This window comes from Dendropsophus ebraccatus, unplaced genomic scaffold (genome assembly GCF_027789765.1).
Source record: "Dendropsophus ebraccatus isolate aDenEbr1 unplaced genomic scaffold, aDenEbr1.pat pat_scaffold_840_ctg1, whole genome shotgun sequence".
NCBI classification, from domain to species: domain Eukaryota; kingdom Metazoa; phylum Chordata; class Amphibia; order Anura; family Hylidae; genus Dendropsophus; species Dendropsophus ebraccatus.
In genome coordinates, this window is record NW_027210440.1 from 21,829 (window position 1) to 33,069 (window position 11,241).

Sequence of the window (11,241 nt, forward strand, 5' to 3'; positions counted from 1 at the left end):
TTCTCGTGTCAAGAGTGCTCTGCATCACCCGCCCGACACAACACAGCGCCCCTGCCCGTCTCAGCCTGTTTCGGCGGTCCCGCTCCGGCCACTCATCTGCGGCACTGCTCCTGGCACAGCACAGCGCCCGCATGGCACAGCGGAGTCGCCACTCTCCATCCCAGCGCCCCTCAACCTGCCCGGTGTGTCAGGGCGGCACATGAGTCACTGCCGGCACGAATGTCACGGCAGTCACTAACAGTCAGCAACCCATGTGGAAAAACAGCAACGGTTCTGACCACAACCGTGTGTGGTCAGAAACGTTGCTGTTTTTCACATGGATTGTGAATGAATCTACTTGCTTTTTCATTCAATTGGAGTGCTGGTACTTTTTAGATAGATAGGAGATAGATATATAGGAGATAGATAGATAGATAGATAGATAGATAGATAGATAGATAGACATCTTCACGGCGTGTCAGTGCAGTGCTATCTACAGCCCCCCCTATAATGTGCCACTCATAATGTCCCCATAACAGTGCCTTCATACTGTCACCTATACATAACATACTATATACCCATCATACATACTGTACGTCCCTGTACTGTCACCTGTATATACTATATACCCATCATATATACTCTGGGTCCCTATAGTACATAGCTATATACCTGTGTATACACATACTGTAGTGTGTTTATAGCTGTATGCTGTAGACCAGTATATACACGTCCTGTAGTGTGGACATAGTTTGGGTTGCTGCTCATTTAGTTACTCTACTTTTTCTAACTTTATTGGAACAAAATATCCCCAGTTTGGCATGGGGTGTGGCTTACACAGGAGGCGTGTCACAGTTATCGTCCAATTATCGTTACCGCAGCTACACATATGATAAACCGCGATATTGATTTAGGCCAATATCGCCCAGCCCTACTGCAGCGTCAGATACTATTTTAATGACGTTTGAGACAACAACTGTATTGCTTCCCACTGTAACAGTGCTCCCCATGTAGTAGACAAGTCCCCTCTGTGTTCCCACATAGTATAGGAGATCTTCTTTGTGCCACCATCTAGGTAGAGTGTAGTAGTGGAGGTATAGTGGATAAGGGGTGTAGTAGCAGTACAGGTAAAGATGAGGGGTGTTTTAGTAGTACAGATGAGGAGGATTAGTAGTACAGGTATCGATGTGTGCTGTAGTAGTACAGGTATCGATGTGTGCTGTAGTAGTACAGGTATCGATGTGTGCTGTAGTAGCAGTACAGGTAAAGATGGGTGTAGTAATACAAGTAAAGATGAGGGGTGTAGTAGTAGTACAGGTATAGATGAGGGGTGTAGTAGCAGTACAGGTAAAGATGGGAGTAGTAATACAAGTAAAGATGAGGGGTGTAGTAGTAGTACAGGTACAGATGAGGGGTGTAGTAGCAGTACAGGTAAAGATGGGTGTAGTAATACAAGTAAAGATGAGGGGTGTAGTAGTAGTACAGGTACAGTTGAGGGGTGTAGTAGTAGTACAGGTATAGATGAGGGGTGTAGTAGCAGTACAGGTAAAGATGGGAGTAGTAATACAAGTAAAGATGAGGGGTGTAGTAGTAGTACAGGTACAGATGAGGGGTGTAGTAGCAGTACAGGTAAAGATGGGTGTAGTAATACAAGTAAAGATGAGGGGTGTAGTAGTAGTAGTACAGGTACAGTTGAGGGGTGTAGTAGTAGTACAGGTATAGATGAGGGGTGTAGTAGTAATACAGGTATAGATGAGGGGTGTAGTAGTAAAGGTAAAGATGAGGGTTGTAGTAGCAATACAGGTAAAGATGAGGGGTGACTGGGGGAAACTGAGGGAGCTGCGGGTGACTTGGGCAAACTGGGGGGGACTGAAGCAAACTGAGGTTGACTGAAGGGGACTGGGACAGTTGGAGTTGACTGAAGGGGGGCTGGGGCAGACTGGGGGTGACTGGGGCAGCTGGGGGTGACTAAAGGGGGTCTGGGGGTGACAGAGGGGGACTGGGGTAGGAGTGCACATTGCCCTCCTCTTACTCAGGCACACAAGTTGCCCTTCCGTCCACACATGCAGGTCCCGGTCTCTGGAGGAGGCTGCAGAGACTTTAGTGGTGTCAGAGTCGCTGCCATTACTGGAGCTGTACAGCGGGGCGTGGGGGGGATGCAGATCCCCCTGTACAGCTCCAGGCAGGGCCGTTTTAATACACTGGTGGGCCCAGTGCACAGACCTCAAGAGTGGGCCCCCTCTCCTTATAAAGCTTAACTGAATTATATTTATCAGGTATTATCACTGGTGCATTATACTCAGTGCATCAGGTTTTATGACAAGTTATAAAAAAGGAATATGGTCGGGGAGCATTCCTATGTCAGGTACAATACCCCTAAATCTTTATGAATAATGGAGAGTGAAGCTAGTGGGGGCACGTACAGACCTAAAATCACCACTGGAACAGTTTCTGGCTATAACAGGTTCCCACTGTAGGGAGTATGGGTGTGTAAGCTCTTGTGTCCCCGAAGTCCTCCTCCTAGTCTGTAGGAGGAGAACTGGGGGGACAGGAGCTTACAGACTAGGAGGAGGACTGGGGAGACAGGAGCTTACAGACTAGGAGGAGGACTGGGGGGACACAGGAGCTTACAGACTAGGAGGAGGACTGGGGGGACACAGGAGCTTACAGACTAGGAGGACTGGGGGGGACACAGGAGCTTACAGACTAGGAGGAGGACTGGGGGGACACAGGAGCTTACAGACTAGGAGGAGGACTGGGGGGACACAGGAGCTTACAGACTAGGAGGACTGGGGGGGGGGCACAGGAGCTTACAGACTAGGAGGAGGACTGGGGGACACAGGAGCTTACAGACTAGGAGGAGGACTGGGGGGACACAGGAGCTTACAGACTAGGAGGAGGACTGGGGGACACAGGAGCTTACAGACTAGGAGGAGGACTGGGGGGACATAGGAGCTTACAGACTAGGAGGAGGACTGGGGGGACACAGGAGCTTACAGACTAGGAGGAGGACTGGGGGGACACAGGAGCTTACAGACTAGGAGGAGGACTGGGGGGACACAGGAGCTTACAGACTAGGAGGAGGACTGGGGGACACAGGAGCTTACAGACTAGGAGGAGGACTGGGGGGACAGGAGCTTACAGACTAGGAGGAGGACTGGGGGGACAGGAGCTTACAGACTAGGAGGAGGACTGGGGGGACAGGAGCTTACAGACTAGGAGGAGGACTGGGGGGACAGGAGCTTACAGACTAGGAGGAGGACTGGGGGGACAGGAGCTTACAGACTAGGAGGAGGACTGGGGGGACAGGAGCTTACAGACTTGGAGGAGGACTGGGGGGACACAGGAGCTTACAGACTAGGAGGACTGGGGGACACAGGAGCTTACAGACTAGGAGGAGGACTGGGGGACACAGGAGCTTACAGACTAGGAGGAGGACTGGGGGGACACAGGAGCTTACAGACTAGGAGGAGGACTGGGGGGACACAGGAGCTTACAGACTAGGAGGAGGACTGGGGGGACACAGGAGCTTACAGACTAGGAGGACTGGGGGGGACACAGGAGCTTACAGACTAGGAGGAGGACTGGGGGGACACAGGAGCTTACAGACTAGGAGGAGGACTGGGGGGACACAGGAGCTTACAGACTAGGAGGAGGACTGGGGGGACATAGGAGCTTACAGACTAGGAGGAGGACTGGGGGACAGGAGCTTATTGACTAGGAGGACTGGGGGACACAGGAGCTTACAGACTAGGAGGAGGACTGGGGGGACAGGAGCTTACAGACTAGGAGGAGGACTGGGGGACACAGGAGCTTACAGACTAGGAGGAGGACTGGGGGGACAGGAGCTTACAGACTTGGAGGAGGACTGGGGGGACACAGGAGCTTACAGACTAGGAGGACTGGGGGACACAGGAGCTTACAGACTAGGAGGAGGACTGGGGGGACACAGGAGCTTACAGACTTGGAGGAGGACTGGGGGGACAGGAGCTTACAGACTAGAAGGAGGACTGGGGGACACAGGAGCTTACAGACTAGGAGGAGGACTGGGGCTAGGAGGAGGACTGGGGGGACACAGGAGCTTACAGACTAGGAGGAGGACTGGGGGGACACAGGAGCTTACAGACTAGGAGGAGGACTGGGGGGACACAGGAGCTTACAGACTAGGAGGACTGGGGGGGACACAGGAGCTTACAGACTAGGAGGAGGACTGGGGGGACACAGGAGCTTACAGACTAGGAGGAGGACTGGGGGGACATAGGAGCTTACAGACTAGGAGGAGGACTGGGGGGACATAGGAGCTTACAGACTAGGAGGAGGACTGGGGGGACAGGAGCTTATTGACTAGGAGGACTGGGGGACACAGGAGCTTACAGACTAGGAGGAGGACTGGGGGGACAGGAGCTTACAGACTAGGAGGAGGACTGGGGGGACAGGAGCTTATTGACTAGGAGGACTGGGGGACACAGGAGCTTACAGACTAGGAGGAGGACTGGGGGACACAGGAGCTTACAGACTAGGAGGAGGACTGGGGGGACACAGGAGTTTACAGACTAGGAGGAGGACTGGGGGGACACAGGAGCTTACAGACTAGGAGGAGGACTGGGGGGACACAGGAGCTTACAGACTAGGAGGATGACTGGGGGGACACAGGAGCTTACAGACTAGGAGGACTGGGGTGACACAGGAGCTTACAGACTAGGAGGACTGACTCAGACCTTCTAGTCTGTAAGATCTTGTGACTCCCCTATCATACTAAGACTAAGATCCTGGGAAAGCTGGGTGGCCTCAGTCATACAACAATATAAGATGCAGGAAAGCTGGGTGACTTCTGAATAGCAGTAAGTGTTAAAATACCACCTGTGGTCTGTGCCGGGGGTGGGGCTTGAGATCAGGGGGCGTGGCTTATCGGGACATACTCCGGACAGGTCCGGTGGGCAAATCATCTTGTCAGTGGGCCCCCAGCTTCAATTCCCCGCCTCCACACCCCCCACCTCGCTACTACTTACATCCATTGTGCAGGTGCTGCTCCCCAGCCTCCACACACTCTGCCTGGGGAGAGGCTGAATGCTTGTGAAGTCGGCACTGCCTTCTGGGCTCCCCCGCAGACAGGGCCAGCAGAGCATGTAGGGCAGCCTGTAGCTGTAGCTGCTTCCTGTAAGACCTGGTCACTCTGCACTGCACTGTCTCACAGGAAGCAGCTACAGTCCTCCTCCTTCCCGACCACCACCAGCCCCGCACTGCCACAGGTGTCACAGAGCGCGGACACGTGTCTTCAGCTCCTTACCCTTCACTGCTCTCCTCAGCCGGGGGGCCCCTGTCACGTGATCTGAGCTAGGGGGCCTGGTGCACGTGCACCATATGCACCTAGGTTAAAGCGGCCCTGGCTCCAGGACCCGCAGGATGCTATCACCACTACAGTCTCTGCAGCCTCCTCCAGAGACCGGGACCTGCATGTGTGGCCGGGGGGACATGACGCGATATGTACAGCTCACTTCCCGCCCTGCACCTCACCTCCGGCCCGACACTCCATGTAGCGCACCCGCCCTGCACCTCCAGCCTGGCCGCCCGCCCGATGTTCTGCACTGCTCCGCCCACAATGATTTTTTTGTGAAAATCAAATTTACGATTTTCACAAAAAATCTAATTGATTCTAACCTTCTGGGCGATTAATCAAATTAATTTGATTAATCGCCCAGCCCTAACGGAAAGTATATACCAAACTCTATATTTTACCTGAAAAGTTGTGGATCATCTTATGCGCCGGAAAATACGGGTATATTTAAGAGGTGAAAACTGTAGTCATTACAGTTGCAGTGATACCCAATTTATATAATTTTGTTACTTTTTACCTATTTAGAACCTCCTTATTCTATAGCATTTTATATTTTTCCATCTATGTAGCTGTATGAGCCTGTGGGCATAAACCTCCTGCGGGCATAAACCACTGTATGGGCACACAGGAGGGCTCAGAAGGGAAGGAGCGCCAATTAGCATTTTCAGAGCAGATTTTTCTGAAGAAGTTTCTGAGCGCCAGGTGCGTTTGCAGTGCCCCTGTAGTGTCAGCAGAATAGAATCCCCCAAAAGTCATCCCATTTTTAAAAGTATACCCCTCAAAGAATTCATCTTGGTATGCAGTGAGAATTTTGACCGAACAGCTATTAAAGGGGTACGGAGGTGGCTGAGGGCAACGACGTCCACTCACCTCCACGGTTCCAGCGGCGGGTCCCGTATGATGGCGCTCCGGTCCCGACTGCCCGGCTGCTTCCTGGTCTCTGACGCGGGCTAGAGACGTGACGTTTCAAGTCCGCTCAGCCAGTCAGCGACGGAGGCGGGATCCCACCTCATTGACTAGCTGAGCAGACTTGAAAAGTCATGTCTCGAACCCGCGTCAGAGACCAGGAAGCGGCCGGGCAGTCGGGACCGGAGCGCCATCATACGGGACCCGCCGCTGGAACCGTGGAGGTGAGTGGACGTCGCTGCCCTCAGCCACCTCCTCCCCCGCCAGATCGGAAAAAAAGCCCCCCGCTGGAGTACCCCTTAGACAGTAAAAATGAAAAACAATTATTTTTCCAATAATACATTTGTTTAGTTTGATATTTCTTAATTTCACAGGGAACAGGACCACAAAATTTGTAACGCAGGTTTTCCTCAGTACAATGGTACCCCATATGTGGGCATACACCACTGTATGGGCACACAGCAGGGCTCAGAAGGGAAGAAGCGTCATTTTGCTGGAGCAAAACCACAGCTAGTATCAGCTATTAGAGTAGAGCAGTTGCTAAAAAAAAAAAAAAAAAGTTTAAATTGTGGTAACTGGCAATCTGAGAGGTTACCAGTAATCCAAGTGCCGGCAGCATTTGGAGCAAGCGATTAGCTGTATATAGTATATACCGCTGATCGCTTGTGCTGGGACCACTTCGGGGGGGTCCCTGATTATTGCCCCATGCTCTCCGCCACAATCATTTTTAGGAATCCATCTCTGTGAACAGTCTCTGTTCATAGCGATGGCGGCGGCCATCTTGGATCACTGCCGCCGCACTATTCTGTGCCATTGCCATAAAAAGCTGAATGCCCATTATTGACTGCCGTATCAGCGGTCACTAACAACATAATAAATGTATTCTCTGTGTCACTGCGGTTACATCGATGCAATCGATTTATCAAACATAGTGTAAAGTGAAACTGGCTCAGTTGCCCCTAGCAACCAATCAGATTCCACCTTTCATTCCTCACGGACTCTTTGGAAAATGAAAAGTGGAATCTGATTGGTTGCTAGGGGCAACTGAGCCAGTTTCACTTTACACCATGTTTGATAAATCTCCCCCTGTATTCCTAACAAAAACGGTCACTAATTTTTTGCGGAAAGATGCGTAGTTTTTATTGATACCAAGTTTTGACCTTTTTATGACGTATTTTCCAAAGCGGATTGATAGATTACAGCTTTTTTTTGTGTTTTGGTGCACTTTTTTTTTTTTTTACTTTTACACTAGTGCACATCACTTACACTAGTATATTACTAAACAGTGATCTTTGATCACTGATACAATACATGGCTGAGCAGAGGTATATCTATGGTAATCCCGGGGGCTCGATGGTGCTGTGGGACATTGACATCAGGTGAATATAACCGCGGCAGCCACCGGAACTCGTTAAATTCTGCTGTCATGATTTGACAGTGGCATTTAATGGGTTAAACTACCCGGAGAGGACGATGTAGTTTCAGGGGGAGATTAGCTGTCACACTGGCACAACCTCTTGCACCAGCTGGTTTGAAAAAAAGTTTTTTTTTTGGTGACCAACCCTTTTAAGTACAGCATTTAGCTGTTGAATGATACAGTTAGGCTTCACATACACACCCGACCATAAGCTAAAGGTAATCAGAGAATTAACATAGGCATATACAAGTCACAGGGATCATAACTACTATATACAGACATGTCAACCCTATTTTTTCCCATAGGTGTGATGGTAGATCTTAGAAGCCATTTAATCCAATCCTGAGCACTGCCTGTCCTCATAGCACAGATTTGCCCCTTTCTAATTACAATCAATGGAGCAGGCCGGTGCTATGGGGGTGGACAGTACTACCAATGGTCTCAGCCGATCGGGGCGCAAACTGCTAACTGCACCGAAGATACCTTCTCTGTGCTCTAGGGGGCTATCAGATAGAGATGAGCAAAGCGCTTCGCTGGATCAGTGCTCCGCTCATCACACCGCCAGGCTTCCCGCACTGCTCCGCTCCCTGCCGCACCACTCCAGGTGCCAGGGAAATGCTGGATCCATTCCTGGGAAACTGGGAGAAGATTCCCAGGATTGAACCCTGGGAGGTGCGGCGCATCCTGGGAGGTGTGGCGCGGAGCAGTGCGGGAAGCCCGCTGGCGTGATCAGCAGAGCGCTGATCAAATAAAGCGATTCGCTTTGCTGAGCGCTTCAGCTCATCTCTAATATCAGAAGAGTAGACTTGTCTAACCATTTCCCTTTAAACCTCAATCCTTCCAGTAGTTGCTGCTGCTGTAGGCCCTGGAGAAGGTCTGCTAGATCCTTCCAACCTGACACAGTGCTCCCTGCTGCCACCTGGAGGTGTGAGGAGGGGAGGTCTGCTCCTGCCCTGGACAGCTGCCCTATATAGTCTTCAAGGGGTTGTCCCCTATTTCGTCTTACTTATCAGCTCTCCCCAGAATAGGGGGGGTCACAGCAGCCGGTACACGCAGAACACAGCCGGGAACCTTCCGTTCAGGATCAGTTTATGAAAAGCCAATAAATCCCCAGGACTCCCTGCCCCAGGAACCTGTAACCAGTAAGCCCTTCACCGCCCACAGTGGTACCGTACATGACGTGAGGGTGGCCAGATCCCGTGTATAGGATCCCAGCCACATACAGTCCCGGATAAAGGTCAGGCCGGCTCCACAGCCACCTGCACATAGCAAACAAATGGTGACAGCTGCTGCCACCCCGCGCCCGTCCAGCTGCCACCGACTCAGTCATATACGGTGCCCCAGTCACTCACCGAGGGCTCTCGGTCTCCCCCACATTCCCGCCGTCGGTGTTACGGTTATTCACCATGTCTACGCTTGGTAGCTTCTCAGGTATCGCCTACTCTCGGCGGAAGTAACGTAACGTGACGTGACGAGCGCCGGGCCTCCGGGATCGGGTGCTGACGTCACATGCAAAGAGCTTGTACAGAGATTAGCCGCTCAGCTGATACCGTGACGTCTTACGCAGGCGGGTCTCTGTGGGAGCTACGTACAGCGGGTGGCTGACGGTGCTGTCCGACAGATACCGCTTCTAGGGGTCCGATAATAAACGACGCCAAGAGGACGTCCCGTGCTTTGTTTACATTATTCACGAAGACGGTCGTAAGGGCGGAGTGCGCTCAAGACTGGCGCATGCGCATTTCACTTTTGGGTTTACGTCCAAACCAGGCGTGTCATCTAATAGTGGAGAAATCCTGGTGTAAATGGCATAATCTATTGCAAACAAGTAAAACCTGTAAAATGTGTTGGAATCTTGTTGCTATGAGCAGCAACTTGACTTGTTTTGCACCAAAGCTTAAGTTGTCCAGGCATGATGGGAATTGTAGTTTTGCAACAGGTAAAAGGCCAAAAGTTCCCCATCTCTGGCTTAACAGCTGTGTGAGGGTCTGGTTTACTTCTATATATACTGTATATTGTGTATCCTCCTCTTGTGACCAGTTTCCAACAGGCCACAGACTGCCAGGGGCCCTGACTTGAAGGGAAACCACTTTGTCTAAGTAATGTGAGAGCTATTTGCATATCCTTTCTGCCCAATCTATATAGTCTTCCTTTGCATAATATAGTCACTAATATAGTTTTTTTTGCTGGAAGCCCTGTACTTTTTATTTGTACCAAACCTACAATACATGCAATCTTTCATCATTTTTATTCCGCCTTTTTAGAGGAATCAAAATCAGCATATCTGACGTTTTTCTTTTTTTTTCCATTGTTCACTAAGCGGTATAAGAATTATTCTATTTTCTAGTACAGGTCATAAAAAATGCAGCAATACTATTTTTTTTCCACTTTATTTTCTATACATATTTTTGATATTTTCTTTTCTTACTTATTTTTTTTTCCTTTGGTGGACTTGACATTGTGGTCATTAGACTGCTAGTATATTACACCGCAACAGGGAAAATCCAGCACTTGTATCGCCCATATCGAATTCTTTATTAAAGCAAAACGATAAAACCTGACAACAAAGCTAGCTTTGTTGTCAAGTTCTATTGTTTTGCTATGCTTCAATGAAGAATTAGATATGGACGATGCAACATGTTTTTCTATAACGGTCTACCTATTTTCCTTAAAAAACAATGTAGTAAACGCAAGGTTTAAAAGCCAGTCATGCATCCACTATGTGCGTATAGACAGATACAAAGTGCATATGAGTGTATTTTGCTATGACTTGCTTAAGTGTGGTTTGCAAGATAAGTCACCTAAAAGCCAAACAACCTGGACCCTAGACATTGTAGCCCTAGATAAGCTGATGGTGCATAAGGGGCAAAAGTCCAAAGGAGCATTTCAACATATTCTGACTGCTCTTTTATAAAAGTTTTCAAGTATGTTAAAGATGAGCGAACTTTACAGAAGCTTGGGCAGGTTCGCTGAACTTTAAAGGACAACTCTTTTTTAGCTTATTTAACACACATTACAAAGTTATATAACTTTGTAATGTGTGTAAATAAGGGGTCTGGCCCCGATCCCCCCCTTTTGGAGCCCCGAAAATTAAAGAGTCACTGTCTTTTTTTTTTTTTTTTTTTTTGCAGAAATAAATAGTCCAGGTGATTTCAACCCCTTCAAGACCAAGCCTATTTGCGCCTTAATGACCAGGCTCATTTTACAAAATCTGACCTGTCTCACTTTATGCTCTTATAGCTCAGTGATGCTTTAACCCCTTAAGGACCGGGCCTGAAATGGCCTTAAGGACCGGAGTAAATTTTATGAATATGACCAGTGTCATTTTATTCATTAATAACTTCGGGATGCTTTTACCTATCCGGCTGATTCTGAGATTGTTTTCTCGTGACATATTGTACTTCACATTTCTAGTAAATTGGAGTCGATACTTATAACAAATCTTTATGAAAAAAAACAAAATAGCGTGAAAAATTGTAAAAAAATGCATTTTTCCAACTTTAAAACTTTTCTGCTTATACAGGAAATGGTTATATCACATAAATTATATATTAAATAGCATTAGCAACATGTCTATTTTATGTTGGCGGCATTTATTAAACTATCT

General features: G+C 49.1%; 1 pseudogene; it reads right to left on the reverse strand.

The window, feature by feature from the left end:
- LOC138780526 (R3H domain-containing protein 4-like) overlaps positions 1-9,347 on the reverse strand; it is a 28,332-nt pseudogene extending 18,985 nt beyond the window's left edge.
- Between the last annotated feature and the right edge of the window lie 1,894 nt (positions 9,348-11,241).